General features: G+C 42.9%; 1 protein-coding gene across 1 annotated transcript in view; it reads right to left on the bottom strand.

The window, feature by feature from the left end:
• Nucleotides 1-13,980, bottom strand: part of LOC140247595 (cadherin-6) — a 104,098-nt gene extending 90,118 nt beyond the window's left edge. The window contains exon 1 of the mRNA XM_072327251.1: nt 13,799-13,980. The gene's annotated coding sequence lies outside the window, so the exon portion shown is untranslated. The remainder of the gene's footprint in view (nt 1-13,798) is intronic.
• Nucleotides 13,981-14,580: the final 600 nt, after the last annotated feature.

Here is a 14,580-nt window from a genome sequence, read left to right as displayed (position 1 = left end):
CAACGTAGGAGGAGATGCTGAGAGATCTCCTACTTCATACATTTCACTCATTCATTCATGTCAAGATGAAGTCACTAGAACAGTGTAATCTCAGTTCGGTATCCAAACGCATTCACTGTGTGAAGGTATTTGACTTCACGGATTGTATTCTGGCCAGATGACATTCCACCATGGGCTGATATTCACATATTCTGCTGGAAATTATGTCTCCATGATAAATTTTAAGTGCACCAGTGTGAAGTGGAACTTGATTAGTAATCACCATCTAATGGTGGAGGTTTAGATATTTGTATGAAACAAATGTCCACGGGATATTCAAACTCTCTGTATCTGCAAGCTGTGCTTTGTTATTGCAGTGATGTAGAACAAAGTCCACATTTCCCACAAAACTTTGTTACTGCAGAAAGTAACACAGAATAGCCATAAAGTTCCTATTGACTGAAGTCGGGCGGTTTACTGTCTAATTCAGACTATGCAGCAACAGAATAGAAATAAAATACAGTTTTGAACATCTTGAAGAATTACAATTAAGCCCTTTGCTGCTATATATATATATGTATATATATTCTTTAATGTTAACAGTTCAATCTAGGAATACAGTGGAAAGATACATGGGAAAACTGAGTGCAGTATTTATCCTAAAGACCACAAAGACACATACAACAGCCTCCACTGACCTCTAGTACTATCTAGTGAAAACGTTGTATGACACTGTTTATTTTGTAGTTCTTTCTCTCAACCAAGAATTGTAATATCCTTATGTTGTACCTGATTCCATGTTGTTTTTCAAGACAGATAATATATTCATGTGCATTACTTATCTTGCTTTTTTTTTCATTTATGGTTCATTTAAGTGAACCAAGAAGCCATATTTGTGAGTGAAAATCACACCGACCTCACCTGAAAATTCTGTACACAGAAGACTTTAAAAGTCATTCTAGTTATTACAGATTGAATCATAATATACCAGCTGTTCAGCTATTTTTTTAAATAAGTATGCTTTAATTGAAGAAAAGCATATTTGATGTGTTTAATTTACACATCTATTACAGGGCAGAGCTTATTTAGCCACTCTGTTCTAGTATAATTTTCTGCAAAGCTATCCACATTTTGGCCACATAGTCTTACAACCAAGACTGACTTCCCTGAACATATTAGCCAGCTGGGACTCAATTTGGTTGGAGCAATGCTTTATGCAATTAGGGCCTGTGGGCACTAATGTAAAACCAATAAATAATAATATGTTGTAGAATAGTTTGGATAAATAATTAATTCCACAGATTAAGTATGAACTATTTGCTCATGCTGTTGTGTCATTGGCCACAGAAGTCCCATGATATTCTGCTCTCTGGCTTATAGCTGAGGATTTTTCAGTGGGAGAGAGGAGGCAAGCTGACTGCTTTCAGTTTGTGGGCATGTCTGCTGTTGATAATAATATTCATGCATTTTCTTCTGATTTCTTGGACTAGTTTTTCAGCTCATGCTTATCATAATAGCTCACTGGAAGTCAAAGGAATAAGATATGTTTTCCTCTTTTGACTGAGAATATGACCAGCTAAAATCTCAACCAGAACTGAAAAATAAGATAGAAGCCTTGAGTATTGCTAATCCTGAATCTAAGGGACTTACTCCTCGCAGATACCGCTTAGTCCCTGATTCAGCACAATTTTTGAGCTTTTGCTTAAATCCCACTGACAGTAATGGCCCACAAGCACACACCGAATGTTGAGTGCCATGGGAAAACATTATGATTGAAGTACTCAGAATTCTTCTAACAGTAGTAGCTTGAAATATGAATACAGCCCTACAACTGAAATTTAGTATGTCATGTTCTGAAAAGCCTTGCACCTGAGAAATCTTCCTCTGATTGTGCTGATGCTTATTTTTTGCTCTGAAGAACCAGCAGTTTTCAGATGATGGCTCTAGTATCTTAAAACTTAAAGCCCTTGAGTCCAAGACAAAAACTAAGCTATTGATTAAAAGAAAAGCCATGGAGATGTTGAGAGTTCAGATAAAGAAATGAAAATGCTTCAATATCAGTATTTCTTTTCAGGCTTTTAATGTCTTACTGATGAAGGAAGCTCAAGAGGACAAAAATCCCATCCTCCTTGCTGCAAACCAGTGGAGCTCACAGCCCATAGCTGACAATCTTTTCCCTTAGCTCCACAGGCTATAACCACTCAATCCAAGCCTTGGCGAAATGAGTGTTAAATCCACTGAAATATACCAGAAATGAAAATAAACAGAGAGGAAAAAACAAAAAATAAAAAAGAGATATGCCACACAATTTCCTGAAGCAGCTGAACTTGGAGAAGAGAAAGTCAAGGGGAACATTAGGTCAATTTGAAAATAGAAAGATAACAGAACATATCATTGTTGTTATTTTCTATTTGAAAATAGCCTTGCCTGCAGAGGAATAAGTTCTACTCTTCTCCACTAAGGTGTATGTATTTGTCTTGCTTTTGTAGTAATGCAAGTGAGCAAAGTTTGGCTGGCAATGTTAACGGTATCTATTCACCTCTCCTTCTACCTGCTAGCATCCTAGCAAAAAGCAGCAACTTCTGCTCCCTTGCTTCCCAGCGTATAGCATCAGAATCACCAGGATCAGTCTTCCCTCCTAGCAGGGGATGTCCAGCAATGACCTAAGAAGCAGGACAGGGAGGCTCATTGAAAGCTATCACTGAGACAGATGTGACTAGTTGCACAAAGTAAATGTCAAGAAAGAAATTCTTGCGTGTCAGGCAAGCCTCTGGCATTTGTATCTGGATTTCACCCTCTAAAATAACATTAGCTGGACAACATTTAGCTCCTACGTTTGCAGATCTCAGCCTGACTCTGCCAAGTGCTGATTCCAATCCATCCCAGTGGACTTCAGGGGCACTAAAAAGCAACTGAGCACAGCAAGAGACAATATCCATCATTTTGCAGGATCAGACCCATCACATGATACAAGAGGCCAGCTTTTCCTCTGACATACACAAGCGGACAAAGTACTCAAAGATCAATACAACAAACCGGTGCCAGCAATGTTCACATAAGCAATTTTTCTGAAGCAACAACAGTAATAATAAAAATAATCAACAATGAAAATGTAAACCTGAATATGGTTTCTCTTAGATGCAAATTAAGATTTAAATATAAAAATGATAGGCTTGTGCTAATCCTTCTTAGGAAGTCATAAATTGTTAATCAGACCTTAGGCAGTGTTGTTTAATACCAACTTTAATAAAATAGCTGCCTGAAGCGGAAAGACAGTTGGGATCCTGACTCCAAAACTTTGGTAGCCTCATCCACATCTTTGTTGCCTGAGGCTCTTGCACTACTATTGATACCAACTCCTTTGAAATATGCTCATTTTTTAGGCTGCTCAATTATTAAACACCTTATTAGTAGAAAGATTAGATGGAAGAAAAGTCATCTCTGTATGATGGAAAATGGATTGGAAGAGGAAGAAAAAGTTGAGGGAATATTTACATAAAAGATACAGCTCTGTTGTTGATATACAGAGGTAATCCATAATCCATAATTCATTTAAGAAATGAACCCATCAAATTACATCACAATGCATGACAAATTGCTACCGTTGAGCTATCCTATGATAAATTACATAAAATCATTCTTGTCAGAGTAAAACTTGTTTGCGAAAGCAATGTCACTAAAAGGTTATTTTCCCTGTTGTTCCATTGGATCTGTCTATCACGCACAATGTTTTGCATTCCCATTACACACCTTCATGGGGAGGGGTTGTGAAAGTTCCCTTGTACAGGGTAACTACAACGTTTACCATATTAAAACTATTCTGAAAATTGCAAGAAAGAGGAAAGGCAGAAGAGGGAGAAATGTTCCTTCTTTATCCCTTATTGATACATGTCAGTAAGATGAGCAGATATTTTGACAAAAATAAAAGCAAAAATCAGTCATTTCCTTAAGAGAAATGCCTTTTCCTTGTATGTCCAGAGCTGCTTGTTAGCATGCTAATTGTTTAGTTTAATATGCAATACAGAGCAGAGTTGCTACTTTGAAGTGCTTCTTCATGATGTCATGGATATTAGTGTATATTTCTTAATTACACAACAGGACAATCTTTCCCCCCACCAACCTACCCCTTCTGTTGCTCTGATTGGTTTCTTTAACTAGCCAGAATAATCATTTTGCCACACAGAAGAAGATAACGAAAAAAAAATTGTAAACAATTTTAAAAGCCATTTTAATTTAATAACAAATTGGGAGCTGTACTTTGTGTTAAATTAGCACTGCAAGCCTCATATCAATTCAAGGCAAGTTTCCTTGTTCGTTACTGCTTAATTAATCAGTCCTGTTTCCATCTAAATGAAAAGTTTTCTCTCTCTCCCTATCATCTCTAATATCTCATTTCAGGCAGCACGTCAAGCTAATCTTGCTTACATTAGCAACTTATTTCTAATGGCTCAGCTCAGTTATTTACAATAACTCATCCTATCCCAGCTGAATGAATCCTGCTTGGTCTCAGCTCCATTCAGTCAGTCCATGCTACACCAGCAGGTGCAGAGCAAGCTCATCCACTCCCGTGACACAACATGTGAGGACAGAAACCTATTTCTAACACAATGATGTCTACTGAACTTTTGGCTTCTTGATGTGTCTTGTCTTCCCAGAGGCAACGTGCAAAGAGCTGAGCAGAGGATCATTTTGTTATAAAACAACAGATGAGCATGAAACAGTCCAATAGAAAAAGAAATATATAAGGGACAGAGAAAATACAAAGTTAGGTGGTGCCTGAAAACACATCCCCATCACCCTTACACAGCACTTCCTATAAACAAAGCTGGAATCAACACAAGTCCTGAACTATCACCAGTGGTGTATATGAAACATAGCAAACCTTTCACCATGCCATCTTCAAAGGAAATGAAGGACTTTAAGCATCGGCTGGCTGAGTATCTCCTCTGTGTGCTCACCTCACCATTCACAGAGCTGAAAACCTCTTGCCACAGCCATAATATCCTACATTCTGTCACTGCCATAGCCAAGTACACAAAGCCTGGGACTTAACAAAATACCCCCATTATTTGGAACTGCACTGACCTGGCCCAAGACAACCACCTACTGAAGCTGTGATCTCCGGTAGCCATCCAGTCTATGTGCCTACCATTCCAGGTTTGGCTTCCAAAAGGAAGATTTCCATATTCCTGCCCAGGTCAGGAGGGCTGCTGGAATCTCCCTCCCTTGTGAGGAAGCATCATTGCCACAGCAGCTCTGTTCCCTGTGACCCAGACCGCAGAGAAGTAACAGATACTGGCCGGGGCAAGGGCTCGAAACTGAATCTGCATCTGAAGGCCTGCACCACGTGAAGGCAGATTTTCATGCCAGTTTGGCCAAAGATAAATACCTCTGTAATAAACACAAAATATGCTTAATTAAACAAGCCATTTCAAGTGGACAAAAGCTGTCCCCAAGTAACCCCAGTATTTACTTTCGCTCCTCCAAGATTCAGGATGGTATTTCAAGTAGGAAGGAAGAACGTGCAGTATATCTTAACCTAGATTTGTGACAACCAGCTTCTGACCTCACATTTACCAGCCTGGTTGAAATTACAACCTGTTGCTAAGGAAAACTCTATCATACCTTAAAGTAACTGTGATATCAAATAGCTCTGAGATATCTGACAAACGGATTGCAGGAGATTAATGAGGAACAGTTTTAGAAATCCTGTAAAAGACAGCTTAAAATGCTAAAATATGATAATACATTTCATTTAATAACAATATAAATTCTGTGTTAAGAAAAGAAGGAGCCTCTTTTTTTTATTTTTTTAAAGAGGAAGACGAATCCTTTCTACAGATCAGAGTGCACAGTTCTGCTTCTGATGGGAAGCACCGCTCTGAAAAGCACTGAATTTCAAAAGCTTCTTGAGATTAGATTGTCTGCGGAATTGCGCTGATGGCTGTAAATATTAATAAATAAGATACGGTGGGCCAGCACTTTCCCCTCAGATTAGCATGCACTGCTTTTAGAATATGCCTTGAGAACAGACCTGAAGACGCAAGCACCTGAAGGAATAGTCTGAGTTAAGAGTTGCCCTTAGAGGTGCAGCACTCCTGCAATGTTCTGGCATCCCTGTGCTGCATTCCTGCAGCTGCTCCCAGGCACTGGTGGAAGCAGAGGCACAGAAGAGGAATGCAACTCCATGCTCTGCAAATGAGCCAGGACTCCATTATACTAAAGAAGATTCAAAAGGAAATGATGACCACTCCTTACTTGGTTGTTTCCATCCCTACTTTTCCTAGTTTACTGACTGGAAACACCAAATGTACAAATTTTTGAAGGTCACTGTTGGGCCAGCTCTGAATTTGCTGTAAACACTGCATTACAAGATCCTGACATCCTCATCCTGATCCAGGAAAGCACTTAAGTATCAAAACAGTCTTGTGGACTTTGGTGCAGTGTATCACTCTGTTTAAAAGTAAACGTCTTTAACAACTTTCTTCTCTGGGACCAGGTATGATTAAGCACAGAGAGAGGAGACCGCTGCTTTGTTTATAGCAGAAATAACTTGGCAATTATCAGCAGTGAGAAGGGAAATACAGTAGCAGAACATTCATATTGTTTAGACTTAAATGGAGTTTAGATGAAATACAGAGTTTTATAAAACTGGTTGGCACAGCATGGATTGCTTAAAGGGATGTGGCTGGTGGACTTAAAAGTTGCTTCTGCATCTTTTTCCCTTTCAGCAGTGACAGCTAAATTGAGCACCAATTTCACAAAAGGAATTTGCTCCCTGAAAGGGATTCTAGCTCTCTCTGTATTCCTACTCTGTGATCTCCCAGAGCACTTTTCATACTGTGAAAATGAGGAAATAGGCTCTCTTGCATCCTTACTATAGTCGCTCAGTTTGTGAGGCCAGCTCTAAAAACATTAGAGCACAGTGGTTTGGACTTAGACCTAACCCCACCATATAATTTGCAAATTCAATGCAATGTTGTTGTTTTTTTTCTTAACGTTTTCCTAATTCTCTCTCTTGCTTTACACCAGGATTGATATCCATGACAGGAGTATGGTATATGGCATGTCCTTACTCAACAAACTTTTCTTTGGCTCACCTCTGTAGCTATATACTAGGAATGCTACTTCTTAGATGTCTACAAAGCAGGGCTGCTTTGAAATGGATTCCTATAGGGATGGAGGTGAACAAGAGTGGGAAGAGTGACCTCTGGTTGCCCCAAGCCACGGGCAGCAGCATGCAGAAGTAGCAACCTTTTTCGAGACTTCTTTATCCCCTTTCCTCCTGCAGGCATAAGTAGGTGGAAATGGACAAGGCAGGGAACTGTGAAGAATCTCCATGGCTGCTTCAACGAGGCCAACACTGAGAGGAAGGTCATCTCCACCTTGCTTAGGGACATCTCAGATTACTGCCCCCTGAGAATGAAATATTCAGTCTTATCCTGGACTGCTCTGGATTTACCCAGCCTCTCCCCTCCCCTCCACACTGAACAAACAGGCAAAAGACATCCAGAATGCCCTTTGGGGAGAGTGTCAAAGCAGCTGCAAGGAGTCCTTGGAAAAAATAATTGTCTTTCTTCTGGATGGAAAAAAAAAAAAAAAAAGAAAAGAGACCTACATCTGATTTTTTTCTATCCATTCTTTCATCAGTTCCAACAACTGGAGCAAGCAGCAGAGAGGCAGGAGGCTTGGCTTGGCTGCAAGCAGTCCTCGCTGTAGGTCCCAGTTCAGCATCCCTGCTGTGCTGCTGACTCCTTGTGTGACCTTGGGCAAGTCACACATCTCCACTGTGATCTGCTTCCTGCCCTCTGCAAAACGAGGCAAAATACAGAGGCCAGCTTCACTGGGGTCTGTGTGGTGAAGAAATATTTTAGAAATGGTGGAATACTTAACAGATTTTGAGTGAATGCCCAATGCAAATCAATGACGCCTTGTCTCTTATGTGAAGCAAGACCACCAAATGTCCACACAGCATCTCACGATGATTGATATTTTTGTGACATGATACTAGCAGCTATTTCACTTTCTTTTTGTCTGTGAAGATGCTTTTGTCAAATAATGATTGCCAGACTAATGACACCCTAAAGTTACAAACCACAAGGCACTCAAAGATAATTAATTCAGCAAGGAAACTGTTTTCACCTGAATGCTTAGGGCAAAACGTAAAGCAACTGTGCTTTTAATTGTTATTTTTGTTAATGCAGTAGAACTAGGAGGGAGGAGGACATGTGGATTTTCTTTTAAGTAAAAAGACTATCCCTTGGCAAGAGCATCAATGCCAAGACCAGCCTTCATGTTCCTTGTTGCCAGCACCCAGCAGGGACACATGGACTCATGTGGCACTCCCACCACCAGACCAGCCCATGTGCAAACAGACTTGGAGTCCTGCCGGCTTCAAGACTGCAACACAGGGTTGCCATCAGAGGTGAACATTTCTTTGAGTTCAGTGCCACTAAAGCAGAGCTAGATGCTAACAACTGTGTTGAGAAAGCAGTCTTTGTGCCTACTGGAACGACTGGATGACAATGGAGATGCAGCAGTTAGGGAGAAAGTGTCTCTGCCTCACACCCAGGTTAGCATGCACCTGCAGTATCTGGAGAAATTTAACTCACATTTAATTTCAGTGCTAATTTCCAATTCCTGCTGACCCTTCTCCTGGGTGTTCCTCCTCCAGTTCTGCAATTAGATGCAGAAGCGGGAATGCTGGAAAGAAACACTACCTATTATCTCTCAGGCAACTGTAAACATTACAGCAAGATAATAGAATTAGTTTAACTGAGAGGAATTAAGGTACCCATATAGCACAGGACTGATGCCATTCATAAAGCGATCTCTGTGTACTGTGGTATGTCATTAGAGAAGAGCTGTGGGGATACGATGGATATTTATGCTGCAAATCAAATCTAATAGTAATATTCTGACTATAACAAAGCACTTTTTGAATATATAGATATATGCATATCCTGGCAAGGCAGGCTAATCAATCCATAAAATATCTGCCCACAATGCCAGAATGAAGCCATGATTGAGCAGGTTACTTAAAACACAGCAAGGCTGGCACTGTTCCTGAATGCGACCAGATGGAAATGTATATGCTCTTTGTGTTGCGTGCTTGGCAAAAGGGACAGCGTGAGCAGAGAGTCCTGGGGCTGGGTGTGAAGAAAGATGGAGCACTACCAGTGTGAGGGTGGATGTTTCAGCACAGTTTCAGGTGCTTTGGCACTATCACAGTGAAGCAATCACTGCATCGCTTCCAGCTTCTTTTTAGAGCTCCAGCCCCGTAAACCAGGAAGGACACCACTCAAAAGAGTCCTGAACTACAACTATCCTAATTTCTTCAGGGAATCTTCCTGCTAACAAACAAAAGCATAAATACAAATCTCCGCAATATTTGTTTGGGCCTTTCAATGCCAAGTAGACAGCCAGGAAAATAAATAAAGCCAGAGAAAGATGTTGGCAGTCAGCCACACCTGGATTAAGTACAGCGGTTGGTTATGGGTGTAAGGTGAGATAGCGTTGCCTGTTCTGAGGAGGGGAAGCTACTGACAAGTAATCAAGATCAGGACACACAGCAGTGCCTGTAGAAGCTCAGGAACTCAATGCTAGATAGACCCCTGGCAGATATTGGACAGTCCTTGGGAGAGGCTGAGAGAAACTCTTGGGGTGGGATGTGCCACAAGAAGAGCCCAAATGGATGTGAAGAGGAGCACTCAAAAAAAAACCCCAAATTTAGAAAAAGCTTTCATGCAGCACTTCCTCCATCTAGCTCTCCTGCAGAGTCACTCACAATACAAACAGAGAGGATGACTTTTTCAGTCACTTCCCTGCTTAGTGTAAGACTGCTGGTGTTTTGCATTTATTATGTATTCTTCAAGGGTGTCTTTAAACCTCAAACAGGGACTAATAATCTGCCCTGTACCTTTTGTTAAGCAAATAAAGGCAGATAGCAGCTGAGTTTAATTACACAAAACATCCCTTCTATGTCTCCTCTTTCTTCATCCCGAATGAAGCAAGCTGAGATGCCATAAGATCTTTCTCCTCAGAGTGCCTAATTTCTCCAGACCCCTTGGAAGGGCTGCCATGACTAAGCAAGCAGCAGAGCAAACCAGATGCTGCTGGGTTTTTGTTTGTTTGTTTGTTTTTGTTTTTAATCTCTTCTGGTGCACATTTAGGCATTTATACTGCAACTTGAGCCCTGCACTGAATCTGCAGAAGAGACTGGATTCAGCAGCATATGGAACTTCATGCACAGGATGGGGGGCTTGCTTCAGAGGTTTCTGTTGGAAAGGACTTGAATTTGTCCCCAGTGGCAGTGAGGATAATGACATTTGTCTGCCTTGTTTCTAAGCATTGGGAACCAAAGTAATTATTTAGGGAAGAAAAAAGGAAAAAGAAGCAACCCCCCCAATGACTCAAAGCCTTTGAAGAAAGCAGCACAGTGTATGCAGCTTGCAGTATCTTTAAAGGGTTAATTAAGAAGTCTCCCTGACATTCAGCTCCCAGCACAGGGCCCCTCTGCGGCACTTCCCGCATGGGCACGATAATCAAAAGATACTGAAAACCAATTCTGCTTTATTCTGGTGTAATTGCAACAGAGCCACCAGAGGAATTGCAACCATTACACGGGATGAGGCACCATCGCGGTGGGGCCTGCTGCTTCCAGCAGATTCTACCCACTCATTTTTATAGATTTCAGCTACCTTTCATTTTAGTAATTAGCCAGCATTTCCAAGGAGATCCATAAGCAATTTCCTCCTCATCTTGAGCCATAATGCTACAAGATCGCACTAGCAACTAAACATAGCTTAAAAGTAGTCAACAAAGAGCAGAAGGCTCTGTAAAAAGTTAAGCAAGAGACGGATCCCACCATATCACCCTGGATAAACGTCAGTGCCTTCTACACCTGCCTGAGTACTGCAGAGAGCGCAGGCATCCACTGGAAAACCCAACAGTGATTCCTTCCAAGCCCCCAAGTACTGCAGGGATCTGCTAACATCAAGCAGATTGGTATGCTGCAATCCTGAAATTTCTGGAGTAGATGTGAGCGGAGAGTGCACTCAGGGAGGGTCCTGCCCAGGAGCTCAGCATGCCTTGGGCAGCGCACTGAGCACAGCAGTGCAAGCAGGACTGCAGCTGGGGAGCACAGCCAGAACTTCTATCAAGTTTACAGCAGCTTAAAGATCTTCAGCAGAAAGGAGGAAAAAACCACAATGTTATTTTTTTTTTTAATGCGTGTGTTTTGCTTTCAAGGAAGTCTCTCAACTAAATATTTTTGAAACAGCAGATGGCAAAACGCAAACTTTCTGAAAGGAGAAACTGCCTTGAGCGGCAGGTTACCGCCTGCATGGGAATGCTGTGCAAGGGAGGGAGAGAGAAAAGAGCCAGAAGTTATAATACATATTTCTAGCTGAACAACTTGGCTGGAAAATGACGACCACATCTACGTATCGCTGGCATGGTGATATGTAGGAGCTCTGAATTGGTGTGAAAGCTAAAATACCTAGAGAGCCTAATAAGTCCCCATGGGGACCCCAGTTTGCTAGGTCTTTAGATGGCTGCAAAGGATAATTGCAGACAACTACAACAGGAGTGAATCAATGCCACTTTCCCTGGGAAAAATAAATAAATAAATCAGCATTGCTGCCTCTGATTATGCTGCTCTGAAAAGACCGGCTGCCTCCTCCACCTCCCCCACCACAAAAGTCAACTGCAAGCCACTAGAAATATGTCCAGAAAGATTATAGTGCAGCTGAAAGCCAGAAGCACATGAGATTATATATTTACCGGTGCTGCGTCGGATAACATCTGGAAAGAGAAGAGTGCAGAGGAAAAAGGGATTCAGCCCTGCAGTCTTTATTAGCATGTTTGGGCTGTTCAGAGGAGCTATCCAATTGTGCCGTTGCTGCCAGGCCTCTAAAACTGTATATATCCATGGTAAAGGAATCTACTTGATCTTGACCAGAAGCCTCCAAGCTCAACCCGACTCTCTTGTGACATAAAAACTTATTGCCTTCAAACAAGAATTAGAAAGAAAACGAATAGGGATGCACCATTACCCATAGCATTATATTGCTCAGGAACAGATGTTAATCAATTTTATGGAATGCTTTAGGTAATATGCAAGCACTTTTGCAAAGAACTGACTGCATAATAGAGATTTCAGCCCAGCAAATACATGAGATAAGCCTTTATCTTGACGGGGAGAGTTATGTCTATTTTGATTAAAACCAAAGAGGTCTGCGCACTCAAGCAGTTTTATTCCCTTGGAATTGCGTTATTTCCAGGGCGCTATTACACATGGGTACAATGACAAAAGGAAATGAAAATAACCTTGCTCTCATTGTACTGCCCTCCTTGCGCATGTGTCTATGCACACAGCCCATGAAGTACACATGTGGATGCATGTACTACTACCCTTGCCAAGTTGTGGGCTAACAGTAACAGCCATCCAATCCTCTCTATTCCAGCTGTGCTTGAAGAACTGTTTGGAGAAAGGGCTGATCTTATACTAGGTGAGTAAATTCTGCTACACAATCTCCCCATGCAGTGCTATCAGAACTTTAAAATCTCACGTTGTGCAGAAGTGCAAGGAAAAAGATGCCCCATCCTCTCAATTTGTACTAAAGTAGCCTCCGTGCCAGGAGTAATTTTGGCCATTAAACTTCTTGATCCTTGAATGTCATCAGGAGTTATTTAGGTGACCATCCACTTGCACTTACAAAGTACTGCATTTAACTCCATAAAATATGGATTTTATTGCAGCAGTGACAAGACTTCTCTCCCTGGCTACTGACCTCTACCACTACTGCTTATCTCTTGACTCAACCTTCTGTATAAGAATACATATATAGTCTATATCCCATGTTTTGGTTTACGTGCATGTGCATGTAGGTGTTTTATACATGTGAATATATAAATAGTTCAATCTATCTGACATACAAAGTATGCTACCAGCTCCTTAGAAACACTGACAACAACCAAATTCAACACTTTTTTTTCCTGCAATTATCCAACTTTTCTTCTACAAAATGCCTGCACGCCTACCCCCTTTTCTTCCCCCACCTCCACCACTCCCCAACCTCTTCCTTCCCTAGATGAAGCCTTTCACATTTGCCAATCCCCGCATCATCCCCAGCCCCCTCCCCCCCCACCCTCTTTGACCCTTCTTTGCGCCGGGGGAGCTCTCATCTCAGCGCTGCTCTGCATCCAGCTCCGCACTTCGCCTTTTGCTTGTGATCTGAAGGGCTCTGCCTGTATCCATTTCACCGAGACTACGTAGCGCCAAGAAGCCAACACAGTTGTTTTTTGTTTTTTTTTTTTAATTTATTTTACCAAAAAAAAAAAAAAAAAAAGAAAGAAAGAAAAAAAAAAGAAAACAACCTTGGCTCTTATCATGCTTCTCCTTTTCCATCATCACCATTATTCTCATTCTTATTAACAGTTTTCTGATCGCACGCGACCCCTCCGCCCGCCTTCACCTCCTCCCTGGCCCCAGCGCTTTGCTGCCCATCACAGCCCTCAGCCCAGCGCCGCATCCCTTTCCCCGACTCAGCGCACGCGAGCGCGGCTCCCGCAGCCCCCGGGGGACGGAACCCGGCTCAGCCGCGGAGCCCCCACCAGACAACCTCCAACTTTGCGAAAGAAGTGACGGACAAACCCCCTCCCCCCACCGACACACACACGCAGTAACATTCTGAATGAGAGCATTACAAATTATAATAATACATTAATTAAAAGAAAAAAATAAAAGAAGAAAGGGAAGGCGGCCGACTGGTGACGGCCGAAGCTCAATGCCCGGGGCGCGCAGCCCTGCTCTTACCGGCTTGCAGGGCTGAGCTGGGATGGGTGGCGGCAGCTCCCGGCCCCCGCTGCCCGCTCTCAGCCTCCCCGCCGCTCACTGGGGCTGCCGCTCGACCGGCAGCACTTTTTAACTCCCGCATGCAGGCAGCCCGAGCCGAGGGGGCTCTCTATCTGATTGGTTTCCATTCAGTGCTCCTGATTAATAAAAAAAAAAAAAAAAAAGAGAGAGAGAGAGAGAGAGTGGGGGGGGGGGGGGGGGGGTAGAAAAGGAGGGGGAGGGAAAGAAAAAGCCAAACTCCTCCCTTACTGCCTGCCTCCCCGGCAGGCGTACACTCACACACGCTCACACCCACCCGCGCACACGCACTCCGGGCGATGCGGCTGTGGAACTGCCGGAGCTGCAGCACCGGGGCCGGGAGGTGCGCAGCGGGCGGGCAGCGGCTTGCGAGCGATGCAGCGGGGCTGTGCCGCCGAATCCCCCATCCCCCCGCGGGCTGTTCCGTGCTTGAGGTGGTGGCTTCGTAGTGAGAGTGAAAAGCAGAATGGAATGGGGGCAGGGGGGTAAGAAAGAGAGAGCACCGCTCTTCGCTTGTTCCTGCCGTGCGGTTTCTCATCCCGGGAGCCGTTCGTGTAAGTCCTTCTGCAGGCAGCGGAGATGCCCGCCTGCTCTTTTCCCACTCTTGCTGGGAACTTCCCGGACTTGATGAATCAAGGATGGCAGTGAATTATTAATGGAGACGCACCTCGCGGGGGTGATCGCACGTGGCGGTCTCTACGTGAATGGGAAGCACGGGGGGACGG

The sequence above is a fragment of the Excalfactoria chinensis genome, chromosome 2 (genome assembly GCF_039878825.1).
Source record: "Excalfactoria chinensis isolate bCotChi1 chromosome 2, bCotChi1.hap2, whole genome shotgun sequence".
NCBI lineage: Eukaryota > Metazoa > Chordata > Aves > Galliformes > Phasianidae > Excalfactoria > Excalfactoria chinensis.
Note: the sequence above shows the minus strand (reverse complement) of the source record. Positions and strands in the feature narration are given on the sequence as shown.